General features: G+C 45.6%; 1 protein-coding gene across 3 annotated transcripts in view; it reads left to right on the forward strand.

Annotated features, from left to right (window-relative positions):
* Window positions 1–17,140, forward strand: part of LOC147737874 (uncharacterized) — a 180,076-nt gene that overhangs the window by 32,934 nt on the left and 130,002 nt on the right. For all 3 annotated transcript variants that reach the window (XR_015303635.1, XM_086948032.1, XM_086948047.1), the window contains exon 2: window positions 15,943–16,157. The gene's annotated coding sequence lies outside the window, so the exon portion shown is untranslated. The remainder of the gene's footprint in view (window positions 1–15,942; window positions 16,158–17,140) is intronic.

Genomic DNA, 17,140 nt, shown 5'->3' on the forward strand with positions numbered 1-17,140 from the left:
GGTGCCTGGATTCTGATGTATCTGATTTGCAATTTTATGAAGACGTGTAATAGCTTGGTATACCGTTGGCGCGTTTTCTGGAATGAAAACACAGCAACTTGACCCGATGACCTTACAAGCTCCGCCTCTATCTGCCAAGATGACGTCAATAACAAGACGATTCTGAAGAACAACAACCCGCATGGCGGACTGCTCCTCTGTTAAGTTACCTAGGGCGGAGGCAGTTTCATTCACTACTGCTTCAAGTGTTCTAGTTAATCTGCGTATTAGTTTACTATTTTGGACGGGGCCTGTGAAGAAAAAGAATCCTTTATTGAAATCTGTGTATTGCTCCCATGCCGTTTCAGTGTAGTCGACAATCGGGAGATCTCTTCGGAGTCTATTCTTTACTAGATTTGTATTTCTGTGATAATCAGGAGGAGCTAGAAAAACAGGTGGCAGAAGGAATGCAATATAACAGGTACCATCCCAATCTGGAGGCAAACGTATGTATGCGGTATGACCACAAACAAAGTAGGAATGACGAGTAGCTCTAAAGGAAGATTTGCCTTGGTCACTGAATTCGACCACAGTAGTACATTTGCTATGACCTAAGTGTACTGAACCCTTCTTACTGACACATAAATCACCAGTGACTGGTAATACTGACATAGCAGGGAGAACTGGTGCAGCTTCGGATTCAACAGTAAGAATCATAAGGTTAATTGTATAATTACCTAATCCATATACTTCATTTTCTAGATCAGTTCCTATTCTAATGGGAAGTCCCTTCTTGTCAGGGTAACAGGCATTAAGCAGAACTAAGTTCAAGTTTCCCCAAACCCAGCTCCCTTTAAAAACAGCGACATCAGGATCTACGGAATTAATTATTCTAAACCATGCACCACAGGAGCCCTTGTGAGTGAACGGGTACGGAAAGAGGGGCAGAACTCCCTTGTATTTCTGGTAGGGAGGGAGTCGGCCACATATCCAACAGTTTGTAGCATTGTTAGTCTGATGGGAGTGGTGTAACATACTAATGAATGTGTTGTTGGGCAGCGCGAGTCTGTAAGAAAGTTCGTGGGGAGGTAATTCACTAAAAGAATGTTCAGCAGAAACATTGAAAGCAGATTGTTCACGCTTGAAGATAGGGTAGTATATGGGAAGCAATATACTAGCAACAATAATCAGAAAACTTAGAAAAAACATAACCAATAATGTCACTATACAGTGACTACGGAGTGATTTGCAATATGTACGTTTCTTGAGTTGTCTCTCTCTCTCTCTATCTCGATCTAGGGGATACATGTCAGAAACTATTTAACCGATTCACCTAGGGGAGGACTTAAACAATTAAACTGTCTGACTTGCTAGATCGAAGTTTCATGCGGTACTCCTCTTGGGGAGTTTTCTCTTGTTTCGGAACTTTAAAGTCACTAGGTTCGATGCAGTCTTTGGAGGGGGTGGACGAGTCTGTTTCTGGCATCAGTTCGTTACATTTTTTTATATGACTCGTATGGATCCACCCCTTTCGGCCTTCCACTTTGATAGCGGTCCGTGTTGTAAGAAGGACGGTCTTCGGCTCTTTCCAGCGGGGCTCCAGCGGACTTTTCCTGTCGAAGTTCCTAATTAGGACCGTGTCACCGGGACGGACATCATGCGGCTTTACGTCAGTGTTGTCAGGGAAGGCTGCGGCAACCTGTGAACGACATGATTGGAGTGCAGACATCAAGGAGGCAAGGTAATCTGTCAGCATATTACAATCAACATCGGTAATTTTCTTAGGTATGGGCGTCCCCCACATGTTCGGTGGTCTGCCAAAGACCACTTCATACGGGGATAGTCCTGATCTCGAATGGGCGACCATTCTCATATAGAACAATGCAACTGGCAGGGCGACTATCCAGTCGACCCCTTTCTCTTTACAAACTTTAGCAAGGCGGGTCTTTAGTGTCTGGTTATGCCTTTCTACAAGCCCAGCGGCTTCGGGATGTCGGACACAATGGAATCTCCACTGATATCCTAGCAGCAAGGAAACCTGTTTCATGAGTTCGGATGAGAATGGCTGTCCGTTATCTGAGTACACGACACGAGGCAAGCCGTATCGTGGGAAGAATTCTCGAACCAGCTGCCTGGCAGTGGTCGGAGCAGTGTAATCTGGGACTGGATATGCTTCGGTCCAACGGGAAAGTGCACAAACAATTACGAGGACATATTTGAATCCTCGACAACGATCCATCTGGATATAATCCATCTGGAGGACTTCAAAAGGGTGATCGGGAGGATGAAATCCACCTTGCTCTACAGGGACGCTTTTACCTGGATTGAACTGACAACAGATCATGCAAGTACGCACTTTCTGTTTTGCTGCTGCTCGTAAGTGTTTGTTATACCAGAGTATCTGTAAACTGTCTAACATCGCTTTCTCTCCTAGATGTGCTGGACTATGTGCTGTATTTATTATGACTTGAACCATAGAATCGGGGAGAAACCATGTAGATTTTCCCTTCGTCATCCAACCTTGATCTGTCTGGATCCCTCCTAGTTCAGTCCATTTCTTTATTTCATCTGTAGTAGCATGTGTCTGAATATCGATTACATCTAGTGTGGGATCCCTGACTGTCATACAATGTGTCGGTACTATTGTTTTTGTCACGTCAGTTGTCTGAGTGTGAGTCAATGCTGTATGTTTTGCTGTCTGGTCTGCCAGGTCGTTACCCTGGGAAACAGAATCTGTAACTTTAGTATGTGCTTTACACTTCATGACGGATATGCCTGAAGGCAGATGTATTGCTTCTAACAGTGCTTGAATGAGGGGACCGTGTTGGATCTTGGCACCGTGAGAGGTCAAGAAACCTCGTTCTTGCCATAACATTCCGAAGTCGTGTACGACTCCGAACGCATAACGGGAATCAGTGTATATGTTAACATTTCTGTTCTTGGCTAGTATACAGGCTCGGGTCAGAGCAATAAGCTCTGCCGCTTGAGCGGACAGCGTGTCAATACGATATGTTTCTTTAACTTCAGTTTCAGTGGTCACTGCATATGCGGCCACTAATTCTCCTGTACTTGTTCTCATACATGAACCATCCACATAAAGTGTCAGGTCTGGATTTGTCAATTGGACATCGGTTAAGTCTCGTCGGGGCTTTGTTACTGCATTAATGGTCTCTATACAATCATGCGGAGCTGGATCTGTCATAATTGAAGGTAACAATGTTGCGGGGTTTAGAATGCTGCAGCGTCTGATTTCTATGTGTGGCTGGAATAGCGTTAATTCATAACCTGTCAGTCGTGCTATAGTCAAGTGTTGAGTCTGAGTTCTGTTTAAAAGAACCTCTACAGAATGTGGAACTTGTACTGTTAATTGATGTCCTAAAACAATTGAGTCGCTCTGTCTGATTGCTAGTGCTGTTGCTGCTACTGACTTTAAGCACGCAGGGAGTGCCTGGGCTACTGAATCCAATGTACTTGAAAAATAAGCGCAAGGCTTATGTGAACCTGCTTGGTCTTGAGTGAGGACAGACAACGCTGTACCATCACGTTCTGTAACAAAAAGTGTAAAAGGTTTGCTGTAACATGGTGTCGCTAAAACTGGTGCTTGGCATAAAGCTTTCTTTAATTCTTCAAAGGCTTGTGTATGTTCCTGAGTCCAAGGAAGGACAGTCGAAGTCGCTGCCTCCTGTGTTGTCAACTGAATAAGTGGTTTAGCTAGAAATGCATACTGAGGGATCCATTGTCTGCAGTACGAGGTGAGGCCTATAAAGGCCCGCACTTCCTTTTGTGTCTGGGGTTGCGGCATATTTACAATTAACTGGATGCGATCAGGAGTGAGCTGTCTCCCCACTTTGGACAGCAAGTGACCCAAGTACACAACTTGCTGAACACAGAATTGTAGCTTCGAAGGAGACACCTTGTGTCCCTTGTCGGCCAGAAAATGTAAAACTGTCATTGATGCTTGTTCACATTCGGGCTCACTTCGTGCGGTGATCAGCAGATCATCGACGTATTGCAGTAAAGCGGTGTTAACTGGCATTTGAATACAATCAAGTTGTCTTTTCAGTGCTTGACTATAGATGCTGGGGCTTTCTGTGAATCCTTGAGGTGCGCGTGAAAATTTGAAACTTCGTCCATTTAAACTGAATCCGAAGAGGTATTGGCTCTCTGGGTCAATAGGCACACTGAAGAAGGCGTTCTTGAGGTCAATTACAGTAAAGAACGTTGCTTCAGAATCAATAGCAGTCAATAGGGATGAGATGTCGGGAACCACAGGGTACTGTGGTACAATGCATTTATTCAGTTCTCGTAAATCAATCACCAGCCGATATACTGGCGGTGCATTGGGATCAGTACGTTTAAGAATCGGAATGATAGGGGAATTACAGATATTGGAGTCGGTCTCTACGACCACTCCTTGGGCAATGAGCTCTTCAATGATTTCCAGTAAAGCCACTACAGCATCGGGTGGTAACTTGTATTGTCTGATTCGTGGTAAAACAACACCTGGTTTCAGTGTAACACGGTATGGTGTAATGTGCATGCAGCCTACATCGGTTGGGCCTTGTGCCCACAGGTGATCCGGTACATTTTTCAATCTGACATCAAACTCTCGTAATACATAGTGACCCTTGAAATCTCGCAAAAAGAGTCTAACTCCCTCCGGAGAACAACATATCACTGCTCCTAGAGCCTTCAATGTTTTGATACCTAACAGATTTTCTGGACATGATTTTGTAAGTAACAAGTCTGTAACACGTGATAATGGACCCACAGCCAGGGGGACTGGTTCTGATACCTCATTTACAATAGGCTGTCCTGAAAAACCAAGGGAAACATTCTGTGAGCCTGAGAGGGGTGCCCCTGGGACTTCGTCATGGCTGATTGTTGTGCGGCTTGCCCCTGTGTCAATTAAAAACTTTATGTCTTTTCCCAATACTTGACTGTGTACATAAGGACCCTCTTGATCTACAGGAATCTCAATAAGAGGCAAGCCAAACTCCCTCTCTAGGCTGTTTCATGTGTATCGTGGATAATCGGGGTAAGCAGATTGGGCATACTGGTACATCTGTTGTGAAACTTGCTGAGTCGCGGCAATGGGCTGTGGCTGTGTTACCGCTACCGTCTGTGCTGTATGTGATGAAACATGCGTAGGCTGTGTATTCTGCGAAGTCTGTTGCTGGACCTGGTCTTGTCTAGGTGGACGCGGTCTTTCTTTAGTTTTACCTGTTGATATATTATGTTTCAAGACTGGGCATTCCTGTACGTAGTGACCTGGCTGCTTGCAGTAGTTGCATGTCCCTTTAACGGGAGCTGCTGAATTCTGGGTCTGGGTCGTACCCTTTCTCTGGTCGTCGGCTGGAACCGACTGGGCCACTAACATTTTCATTTTTGTGTCTTTCATACGTTTCTGTTCATGATCCTGTTCTTCTCTAATTCTGTTCTGATGGTATTGTAACATTTGTAACATCTGGGATGGCGTATTTGCTTGCCATGTACTCTCAACCTTGTATACACGAGTTTTAACTGCTGCCAGGGAATTCTCGACTAACTTTGATACAAAAAGGTGCGGGTACGATTCGCTACTTGGTTTAAGGCCGCTATTAATAAGGAAACATTTCTCGAATCTGGAATAGAAGTCACTAGTATCTTCATCGTGTTTCTGTTTACAGGCTGAGATAGCGTCCCAGTCTTCCTTTCTAGTTGTCAGTAATCTTGGCAGAACCTGTACTATCAAACCTGGTAATGCTTTAGTTTTCTCCCCAAGGCCTAGCCCTGGGGTACAAAGTTTCTCCTCGTCTTCTATTTCTGCCCATACAATCTTTTTGTCTCCCACCTCCCATTCTCGTTCCTTAAGTTTCTCGTAGATGCCGGTGGGCAGCAGTACCTTTAACATTTTCATGATATCTGCATATGTGTAATCTCCCATTAGTAGCATGTCTTTAAGTTCTCTGTGAAAACCTGCAGGGTCTTTATCATGACAGGGTACTAGTTTCTTCATTTCCAATAGTTCTAACTTGGTCAGAGGTGTGTGTACATACACACGTTTCAAGGTATTATCGGTACCCATAACTGGATGTACTTCTCGTTAGGGGTTCTGACTTTCAATGCCATGCAGACGCTCCATATGGTACATTTTTCTTTCTGGGGGCGGAGCGGGAACATATTCGGAGTTTAAGAAAGTGTTGTATCTGTGCCGTTGTTCTAGAATTATTTGTATTAACTTGGTACTTAGACCTCTCCATCTATCCATGAGTAGTGCTTCTAATGTATCGTGTAAGGGACCTGGATCAGAATGTTGGTTTCTGTATAACGTGAGGAGGTGCTGAATCATGTATACACCTGCTAATTTCTGTTCGTCTGGGGATAGGTTCAGGAATGTCTGCGCTACTGTGTCATCATTGTATATGTTCAGATTGTCAGCCCATAGTACTGCTGACCGGGCTAGTTCTTGTTCATCCATAGAATTGAGTACATGGTACCCCATTCGTTCTCGAAGCATTTTATCAGTCTCTTGGAACTGATGTTCAGGAGAATTCGGTTTTGATATGCCAGAGAGAAAAACTCTCTTGCTTTCTGGACGAATGCCTTTCCTAAGGTAAGTTCCCTTACCTACATACGCTATCGTATCAGTAGTCTTTTCTGGTTCTTCAGGTTCTTCCTCCTCCTCGGAGGAAGCTTTTTCTTTCTCTTTTTCGTGTATTTCTATCACTGCTTTTCTTATTTTTCTGTACATACTGGCTATGCAACCCCCTTTATCATGTTTTCCTTCAGATATATTTTGACCCCACTTGTTGAGTCCCTCTAGTTCATCCTGTTCTGTCTCAGGCCTGTCTCGTTCTCTTATTAAACAATTTATGAAAAAACGTAGTATATATGCTTGAGTGTCAACTTTCTGATGTGCCATGGCCTCCTTAATACTTTCAGGGTCTTCCCCAGTCTGGACAAAGTGATATATTCTATTTAGGTGCTCTTTCATTCCTGAGAATAGTATTAGGTAATCTGTAGCTTGTCGTAAGCGTAGCGATGCTATCAACATTCTATCGTCTTTGCCGGGTACTGGATCATATCTGCAAACTGAAAGCGGTCCTTTGAGTCTGTCGAAACGGGGTGATTGGGGCGTAAGGTGGTTCTGCATGTCCCTAAGGTGTAATCTGTGTGTTGCTGGCGGGGTCTGGTAACCCCCGGTCGCACCTCCTGAGGCAGAGGCTTGGGCATTATCCCTCTGTGGAGTCTGTATGTGTACTTGAACTTGTCTTTTAGTAGGATCAGGTAGAAGCGGATTTGGTATATTAATTTTAGGTGCGGGAAGTGGTGAAGGTGGAGGAACGATGGGCTGTCGAACGGGGAAACCTGGTTGCGGTAATGGCGGGATATGGTCTGGAGGCGGGTTGCCATCTCCGTCACCGTCAGTAGGCGGGACGTGGGCATGTGGATTGGTGTAAGCGGGTGCTACATCGTTTAGATAGGAATTCAGAAATATGTCCTTAGTAGTCTTGTGAGTTACTTTAGTTGGGACCAATGGTGGTGGCAGATTTTTCGGTATTTCTGAAGTGGCTTCAGGCGAACCCTTGGCCACAAGATACATGCCATTTACGAGATTGTTTCGTGCGCGGTCTACTTGTTCTGATTTTACTCGGATTCCTTCAGTAACTAATTCGTTTTCTCGGACTTTATCCGGTGCTTCTCTAAGTCTGTCTTCTCTACGGAGTGCTTTTTCAGCACGTTTATGTGATTCCTTTCGCCAAAATTCTATGGCGTCTTTCTGAGATTGTCTGGCTTTCTTTTTCCATAGTGCTTCTTCTACCTTCATGATGCACTCGGCATCCCATGTTCCGGTAACAGGCCATCTGTGTCTCTCGTCTAGATGCTTAGTATAATCGGCCCATAAATCTAGATACAATATGGCATCTAAGCCATGTTTCTGATACATGAAATTTCCAGGAGTGTCCCTAGGGGGGATAGGAATTTCTTCCTCTAGTATCCCTTTCCTAGTTCCTATCTGCTTTAACTTATTGAAAAACGGCAACTTGTTTACTTAGTACTGAATGCTCAATCCTTGCTACTTAACTCTGAACACAGCTAGTTACACGAAAACAAAATAATGCACATTAAAAACAGTCACTCATACCACGACATTAATCACATGAAAGACATTTGAGACATATATGACTACCCCCCCTATACTGGATGTACTGCTAAACAGCACAGATACACTGCTAAGAACAGTGCAAGAACTCGAATAACTGATATACTGCTAAACAGTACAGATACACTGTCTAAAACAGTGCAGACCGAATTTGTGTACCCAAACCCGTCTTTACCGGATACATAATAATGCACCCGTCTAGATACGTCCCAGCAATGGTACTCACCGGGAAGCACGGAAACAGAAGGCCTCGGAAAACTCGACTGGACTGGACCGGACTCGACTCGACACGTGGATACTTCGGAAACTGGTGGGCCTCTTGACACCTCGGACCTTGCTTCTTTCGGCTAGGCTCAGGTCGGGATCCTCCGCACTCCTCACCGCCTCGTCTGGGTGCTGATCGCAGTCTTCGTCACCTCCGTGGGCCAGAGGGAGATACAGGAAATCCTGCCAGTACGCGTAGTTCCGTCTAACTGATGGCAGGGGACAGAGTTTGCAACGCACCAACCGGCGCGTGGGGTGGGGGAGGGGTCCCTATTCGGGCGCCAGAATAATGTGGTAAATATTTGATTTACCGTCCTAATTTCTATGCAGGTAAGTACTTAATCAATAATAACTCAATCGGAAAGAAAGAGGCAGAGTCCGTGGTGTTAGAGTTCTTAGGGGTTTTATTCCTTAAAAAGGAATGGTCAGACCGGATATCATGTTCCTACCACCACTGGGGTGTAGGAAGGGATAGAGCAATATTTTATTGACAATACATAGCTTATATACTTAAGTCACATTATAGAAACCAATACAGTAGGCGTAACAGCTGAGAGAAACAAGATAAAACACACACACGTGGTAGTGATACGTAATTAGAAGGCGTGAACTAGGCGTGAACATAGAGGTGTGTGCTAGAAACGTCACAGGTAGGTGTCATAAGTGGGTGGCACAAAGCAGAATCTTGTAATGTCAGCAGAAATCTGAGGCCTGGATGCGCGCGCAGCTGCATGACGTGTGATTGACGTGAAACTGGAGGGTGCAGGGGACTTGACATTCACACTGGCGGAAAGAGACAGAAGTCTGGCATGTCAGATCAACTCGTACTTCTATCATATCTGATATCTGATGTTTGGGAACCATATTATCTAAACGGAAAAGGTCTCTGGGGCAGAAGCTATTCTATACTGACTGTGAGTGCGTGTATAAGCGCCTAAGTGTCTGCATGAGAATGCGAGGGGCATGGGCCTACCATGGTAACAGAGGCTATGAATTACTTGCACGGAGACAGTGAGGCCGGGCCCTTTGCTCTGCAGCTGATGGGATGTTTACTTAAACTAGTAGGCAGGAATGCATTTTCGAGGAGCGGAACAGATAATTCGAAGGTTGAATACAGTCTTGGCAGGCAGCAGGCTGAGCTAAGCGCCGTGAGCCGCACAGGGAGTAAGGCAGAGGTCACGGGTACAGAGACAGCCTGGGCTGAGGCTTTCGGAGTCAGAAAGCAGGAAAAAGAGGCTCGATGGCAGAATTCAGGGCCTACTTCGCCAGAGCTCAAAAACGTGTAAAGTACACCACAAAAAGACGTTGGCATAGCATACTTAGAAACGGGATATTCAACCCATTCAGGGTGGGTCTGAAAGAGAACATGTTAACGTTGGACGCAAATGTATTTGCGTCTTCATAGCTGGCACAGGAGGGAAGTTACATGCACTTTAAGCTGGTACATGGAGACGGTGGGGTACACGTTAGGGAACATTACTTGACCATAAAATTTATATTTCCTCAGATGCATGAATGATGTATGGATGGATGCATGGATGCATGCATGATGGGTGGATGCATAATGGATGGATGTGTGGATGCATGAATGAATGATGTATGGATGCAGGATGGGTGGGTGGGTGGATGCATGAATGATGTATGGATGGATGCATGCATGATGGGTGGATGCATGATGGATGGATGGGTGGATGCATGAATGAATGATGTATGGATGCAGGATGGGTGGGTGGGTGGATGGATGGGTGGATGCATGAATGATGTATGGATGGATGCATGGATGCATGCATGATGGGTGGATGCATGATGGATGGATGGGTGAATGCATGAATGAATGATGTATTGATGCAGGATGGGTGGGTGGGTGGATGGATGGGTGGATGCATGAATGATGTATGGATGGATGCATGGATGCATGCATGATGGGTGGATGCATGATGGATGGATGGGTGGATGCATGAATGAATGATGTATGGATGCAGGATGGGTGGGTGGGTGGATGGATGGGTGGATGCATGAATGATGTATGGATGGATGCATGGATGCATGCATGATGGGTGGATGCATGCTGGATGGATGGGTGGATGCATGAATGAATGATGTATGGATGCAGGATGGGTGGGTGGGTGGATGGATGGGTGGATGCATGAATGATGTATTGATGGATGCATGGATGCATGCATGATGGGTGGATGCATGATGGATGGATGGATGGATGCATGAATGAATGATGTATGGATGCAGGATGGGTGGGTGGGTGGATGGATGGGTGGATGCATGAATGATGTATGGATGGATGCATGGATGCATGCATGATGGGTGGATGCATGATCGATGGATGGGTGGATGCATGAATGAATGATGTATGGATGCAGGATGGGTGGGTGGGTGGATGGATGGGTGGATGCATGAATGATGTATGGATGGATGCATGGATGCATGCATGATGGGTGGATGCATGATCGATGGATGGGTGGATGCATGAATGAATGATGTATGGATGCTGGATGGGTGGGTGGGTGGATGGATGGGTGGATGCATGAATGATGTATGGATGGATGCAAGGTGGTTCGGGCTCGCTCGCTGCGGTGCAATATGCAAATTAGTTTACGGCCCACCACTTTCAAATGTCACCAGCCGCCTCTGTCTCTCATACTATTCAGAGTTTCCAACACTGGAAACACACCGGGGACAATGTCCACCAAGCACCGGCGTTGCTAGGGGGGGCGGACCGCCCCAGGCGGCACTGTATTCGGGGCGGCGCGCGCACGCACTGGTGGCCGGTTGCGGCGGCCTTTATCATTTATTTGGGGACACTCAGTGAGTGTCCCCAAATAAATGATAAAGGCCGCCGCAACCGGCCACCAGTGCGCGCGCGCCCACGTTTGAAGTGAAAGCAAACTCACCCGTAGGCAGGTCAGTCACTCACTGACTACAGCTACGCCTGACGTCACCGGGCCGAGGTGCGCGAGACCGTCGCAGCCAGAGCCAAATGCAAACGTGAGGTGCATGCGTGACGTACTGCAGAAAGTTCAGATTCCGGTGAGCCTGTTATCTTTCTTTTACCAATCCGATGTAATAACTCTTTGAAATAGCCAGGGCTGACACTGACTCGTGACACACACATATCTCTAGGGGGCCAGCCCTGCTGCCCGTGGCATAGTTTAAGTGTTTTTTGGGAGTGCACCGCCCGACGTGCATTGGCCAAGCTGCTGCAGAGTGGTGGTGCAGCCTCAGCAGGCTTTGTCAGTTCTGATGCAGCTAAAGTACTAGAACTTTTGTGCGTCATTTGCCCACTATATCTTCTTGAGCAGTTCATCTTAGCGTGAATTCGAGCCAAAGATATTTATTTATTGTTTTAAAGAAGGCTTTCTTTGTTATATCAGAAAGCTCTTTAAAGTAGCGCCAAACCTGTTTTTTGTAGATGTTCCCAGGGTACCGCCAGGTCTTACGTGGAAACACTGCTGGTTGGGGGAGGAGACGTGTCCGGTGGGCCCAGGCTGTGGCAGGATGTTCAATTTACTGCACGCCAGTCGGACAGAGATCCCTTTCTTACTTGTGATTCAGCCGCACCTGGAGCTGAGGTCGGGGTGGAGGGTGCTGACTTTTTACAAATTAAATATTAGCTTTAAAAGCACCTGCTGCAGAGTTTGACTTTCTTGTTGAACAAATGAGTGTGATTTCCGATTTTTGTCTGTTTCCATGGACTTCATTGCATCATTTTGGTTGCAAGAAAGAATCACTTTAAGTGTCACACATTTATTCACTGAATGTATCTCATACATCCACTGAATCTATAAAAATTTCACACATAAGCAATTTGAAACATTAGCAGATGTACTTAAATGGGTGTAATTTCTAATATTTATATGTTTTCCTTGTATTCATTGCTTGATTTGCTTGCTATAAAGTGTCACTCATATTTGTGGAAATGGCACTCATAATCACACTAAAATTATGAAAATGTCACATATAGCATTCTGAAACCTTGGCAGCTATGGTGGTAAGAGGGGAGTATTCTTGGACTAGGCCTGAGCAAGCTGGCTGCCAACCGCGGCAGAAGACTGGCGGGAAGGTGGGGGCGGGGGTGCGCCACTCCCACCTTTTTCACTCCACCATTCCCTAGTTCAGATTTGACTAAACCATGAGCTGAACATTGCAGGCATTGCCCTGCAACTACAGAAACGTAGACATGGCCGCCAGTTGTACAGTGGAGTGTCAGAGAACCTTCCATAAAGTATAGAACCCTGTGAATGCTGGTAATTTCTACATTTTAATTTCTTTATTTAAAATTTTATACCACACGCAGACGACAAAGTACTCTACAGTTTTTTTTACAAAAAAAATGTGAGAAATGATTTCAAATAATAATCTATTTACAAGGAAATGTTCAGGATGACGTCAGAGCATTTTCAGAGACGTAATAACCAAGAGAAATAACCAAGGATTGGGAACACCCAGTGGTGCTCGAATAATTTTCAGAGTTGTGTTGCTGCCATCAATGCTTCATCACTGAACTCACAATGTTGCAGATATATCATTAAAGCAGATAAAACTAATATATCGCACAAGCGATGTGTGGAAATCGGGTGTCAATCAATCAAACAAACAGGATTTGCATAGCGCTACTTATCACCTGTGAGGGTCTATAGGCACTGTGGGGTGGGGGCGGTGCTGCTGATGAGGGACGGTAATTGAATAACCATGTTTTTAGGCCCTTCCTGAAATCCTGCAGGGTGGCAGTCTGTGTGTTCTTCTTTGTACTGCCGGTCACCGGTGTATTAAACTGTGTAGCCTTGGACCGTGTCATGTATGTGCATGTAACTTGCATGATCGAGGTAACTATTAGCGGCGATACTATGTGTCTCTCGGTCCTTTTTCCCCAGCACCTCTCCACCCCCCTCACCCTTCTCCCCAGGGGCGGCAATCTGAGGGATAGCCCCGGGCGCCACAAGCTCTGGCTACGCTGCTGCCACGAAGCGCCTTGTAGGAAGTTGGCTCTTTATATACTACACAAAAGTAAGGTATAGTGTGCAGAGAGCCCAGTGGATCCCCAGAGGCTTTCCAGAGGCTAAAGTAGATAATACTAATGCTCTCTTTTGTGGTAGTGTGTGCGAGCATTTCGACTTATCAGCGGGCAGTGTTAAGCATTTGTTGTACACACAGTGGCGATAAATGAGACACACAGTCAATGAATAAATCTGAGACCAATTTATAATATTAGTACTTGGTTATATTTATTTTGCAGAACCACAGAACTGTGTCATGGGTAAATAAGTGTTTCAATAGAAATGCTTTTCAGTAAAAAAAATGGACACCGTGCAATTTTCAGACTTTGCAGTGTTAGCCTGTGGGAGGAAGAAAGTATTCAATATACATAGGGATAACATCGGCTTACAAGACCAGTCTTTGGAAGCTAAGGTCAGTATTGGGCAACACTCAGCTCAGCACCAACTGTGCATCACCAGCAGCAGAGGAACGGCCGGGCGCAGGGTGAAAATTCAAGGTCAGGTGCCCCATACAAATCAATGAGGTTTGAGGGCAATCGGTCAGAGGCTGCTTAAAGGTGAGTAGCAGCAGCTTGGGGGAGGGGATAGTCTCCAGGGGTTTAAGCAAGCACAGGGTGAGGCCCAAGCAACACCAACACTATACAACCAGCGGCACAGGGGCGGCCGGGTGCAGGGTGCCAATGCAGCGTCAGAGGCCCAAAGCACACCAACATCAGAAACAGGCTGCAGGCTCAGGTCAAAACCCACAGCTGCAGAGGTAAGTTGGGAAGCTCGGGGATGTAGGGACACCTTTTGTCCTCTTCACCAAGGCCCAGGACGGACGAGTGCAGGGCTGCCTTTTGATGTCAGAAACGGCTTACTGGAGTAGGTCGTGGTTGTGGGAGGCTCCATGCAGAAGCTGCTCATACCAATCATCACTTATCGCTCAAACCAATCATCACTCAGCGCTCAGACCAATCATCACTTATCGCTCAAACCAATCATCACTCAGCGCTCATGTCAATCATCTCTCATCATCACTCATCACTCAGACCAATCATCACTCATCGCTCATTCCAATCCTCCCTCATCGCTTAGACCAATCATCACTCATCGCTCAGACCAATCATCACTCATCGCTCATACCAATCATCACTCATCGCTCATACCAATCATCACTCAAATTATTAAATTAAAAAATTACATTAATTTGCTGTTGCACAGTGCTGGTAAATAATGAAGCTTGTTTGCTATTTGCAGAGCTACATGTATAAGTGTAAATAGTCTCTGCTGTTCGTACAGTTGGCAGATGAATACCAGAGAAAATAAATACACACCACTTACAGACAAGCATTGAAAATGCAACAGGTCTTGCCTTAGATTTAGTTAAAGCCATCTGCTTTGCTAATGGAACAGTATAGCAAAGCAAATGGCTTTATCTTAATGAAAGGCGAGACCTATCGCATTTTCAATGCTTGTTCTTTCTATGTTTTAGGTGAGGTTATTTTACTAAGACTTGTTTTTCATTTCCGTGGGCGGTGACATGTGATGTAAGCCGCTTGTTTACCGGTGTCAGGCGCAATCGTATTGGGAGGATAGCGGAGTGCGGTGCGGGATTATTTTTCTTGAGGAAGTTAAGTTTATCCGCGTGCCTCAGAAGTGCTGTCCTACAAGAGTAAACAAAACTAAAAGGAACCACGAACATGCAGAAATGAAGCCTACACCGCAGAAAATCCAAACACTTATGACAGACTAAGTTTGCCAGTCAAAGGGTGAAAGTATGACAGAGCTCAGATTAACTATTCAGAGGGTTGTGGCTCCAGAGTGCAGATGTAACGAAGACACGACACCCACCTGGGTCTCTCCTTTGTATATATGTATGTGCCTTCGAGTGCCTGTGTGTGCCTCTATGTGCGCATGTGTGTTTTTATGTGCCTGTGGCATTTGTACCTGTGTGTGCCTATGAATGCCTGTGTGTCTCTATGTGCCATGTGTGCATGTATGTACCTTCGAGTGCCTGTGTGTGCCTCTATGTGCGCATGTATGTTTTTATGTGCCTGTGGGATTTGTACCTGTGTGTGCCTATGAATGCCTGTGTGTCTCTATGTGCCATGTGTGCATGTATGTACCTTCGAGTGCCTGTGTATGTCTCTATGTGCGCATGTGTGTTTTTATGTGCCTGTGGGATTTGTACCTGTGTGTGCCTATGAGTGCCTGTGTGTCCCTGGAAACAAATGAACAGTGGCATTTACAAGCTGCAGGAGAATTAATTCAAACTCTGGCTTCTGTATGTTAAAGATGTTCTGAGGTGGTGTGGACTGGACACAAACCAATACGTTTGCTACTGAGTGCGCATTTGTCTGCTCTGCACTGCTATGTAATTGTCCCTGTCTGGGATGTGGTTGTCCCTGTCTGGATTTTGAACCTAGCCTGGAGAATTCACAAGAATATCTCTTATAGTTAATACACATTACGCAATATGGATTTATATCAAAACATGTCAGCACTCCAACGTGCATCTTTTATACACGCCACCCTTTCAATGATCTAAATTGTATTTTACAGATTCCATTCATGAGCAGTAGATGAGTGCACAGAACACGAGCATTTGACAGATTCCCCATTCCAAGATGGCGCCCGTTTCCACGACCGTAGTCCTTCGTTTGTTGGTACGTCGGGATACCGGAAGTCACCCAAGGTCTTATGCACCGGTTGCTGTGCTGATGCCGCCCTCGCTCTGCTGCTTTGCATCCTATGCTGCGCTCTGAGACGAGAGGAAGGTAAGACTCAGATCCTCGGTTTCATGTCGTTTGATGGCTTCGGGGTCATCACGCTCCAAGGACACGGAGACATGAGGTTCAACGTTTTGATGAATGTTTCATACCAGAACGGCTCCCCGTGGGTCCACTCGGACTCTCGCGGTGAGATCCACGCTGACAACAGACCCAAGCACCGTTCCTTCACATAGAGCAGGCGCGTGCCACTTTCAGCGTTTGCATGAAAGAATGATGCCTTGATAGACTTCAACAGTTTGTGGCAGTTCTTGGTTAAACACGGCTTTGAAAGTAGGTTTCTTTGAAATATCCATCACCCTGGGACTTTACAGATATGGATTTTCAGACGTTTAAAAATACCCCTTCTTTATTTACAGAAAGTTATACTGGGACAGTATAGGTATATGTATCTCAACTTCATGCTTGATCCACTTGGGGCTCTAAGGTTTGGGACTTATTTCCCCTAGACTATGTTGGAGGGAAAATTATTACAGAGCAGTGTCGCGTCGTGGGCTCTAGTCCCACATGGTAGAAATGAGTGCGACACTGACACCAGTTAGGTAGTGGGTTAGTGAGCCACGAGCACGTGCGCTCGCTACTTTTATTGACTGATGTCACGGGTGGGTGTTTAGTGTAGGCTTTACAATATTAACCCTTAACAGTGTCAGCTAGGACACTACATTCCTCCCAAACTTTAATAAAAATTAAGGAAAAGCAAGAGTCCGAACCTATGGGAGGAAATACACAAATGTACAATAATTACACATTTACATCGAGTCTCTTCAGCTGCTTGCTTGATGACGGTGATGGAAATTGCTGCTGAAACTTTATTTCTTCTTGGCTTGACGTCCTGGTTATCGGTGGGTGTGCTCTTCTCCGCTTTCGCCGTGGACATGTGTTGGTCAGTCCACTGAGATCTGGCTTTTGAGGATGACGTCAAACAGGATGACCAGATGTTAGACTAGGATGACGTTGTCTTCTGCTGGTCC

Source organism: Lissotriton vulgaris, chromosome 1_1 (genome assembly GCF_964263255.1).
Source record: "Lissotriton vulgaris chromosome 1_1, aLisVul1.2, whole genome shotgun sequence".
NCBI lineage: Eukaryota > Metazoa > Chordata > Amphibia > Caudata > Salamandridae > Lissotriton > Lissotriton vulgaris.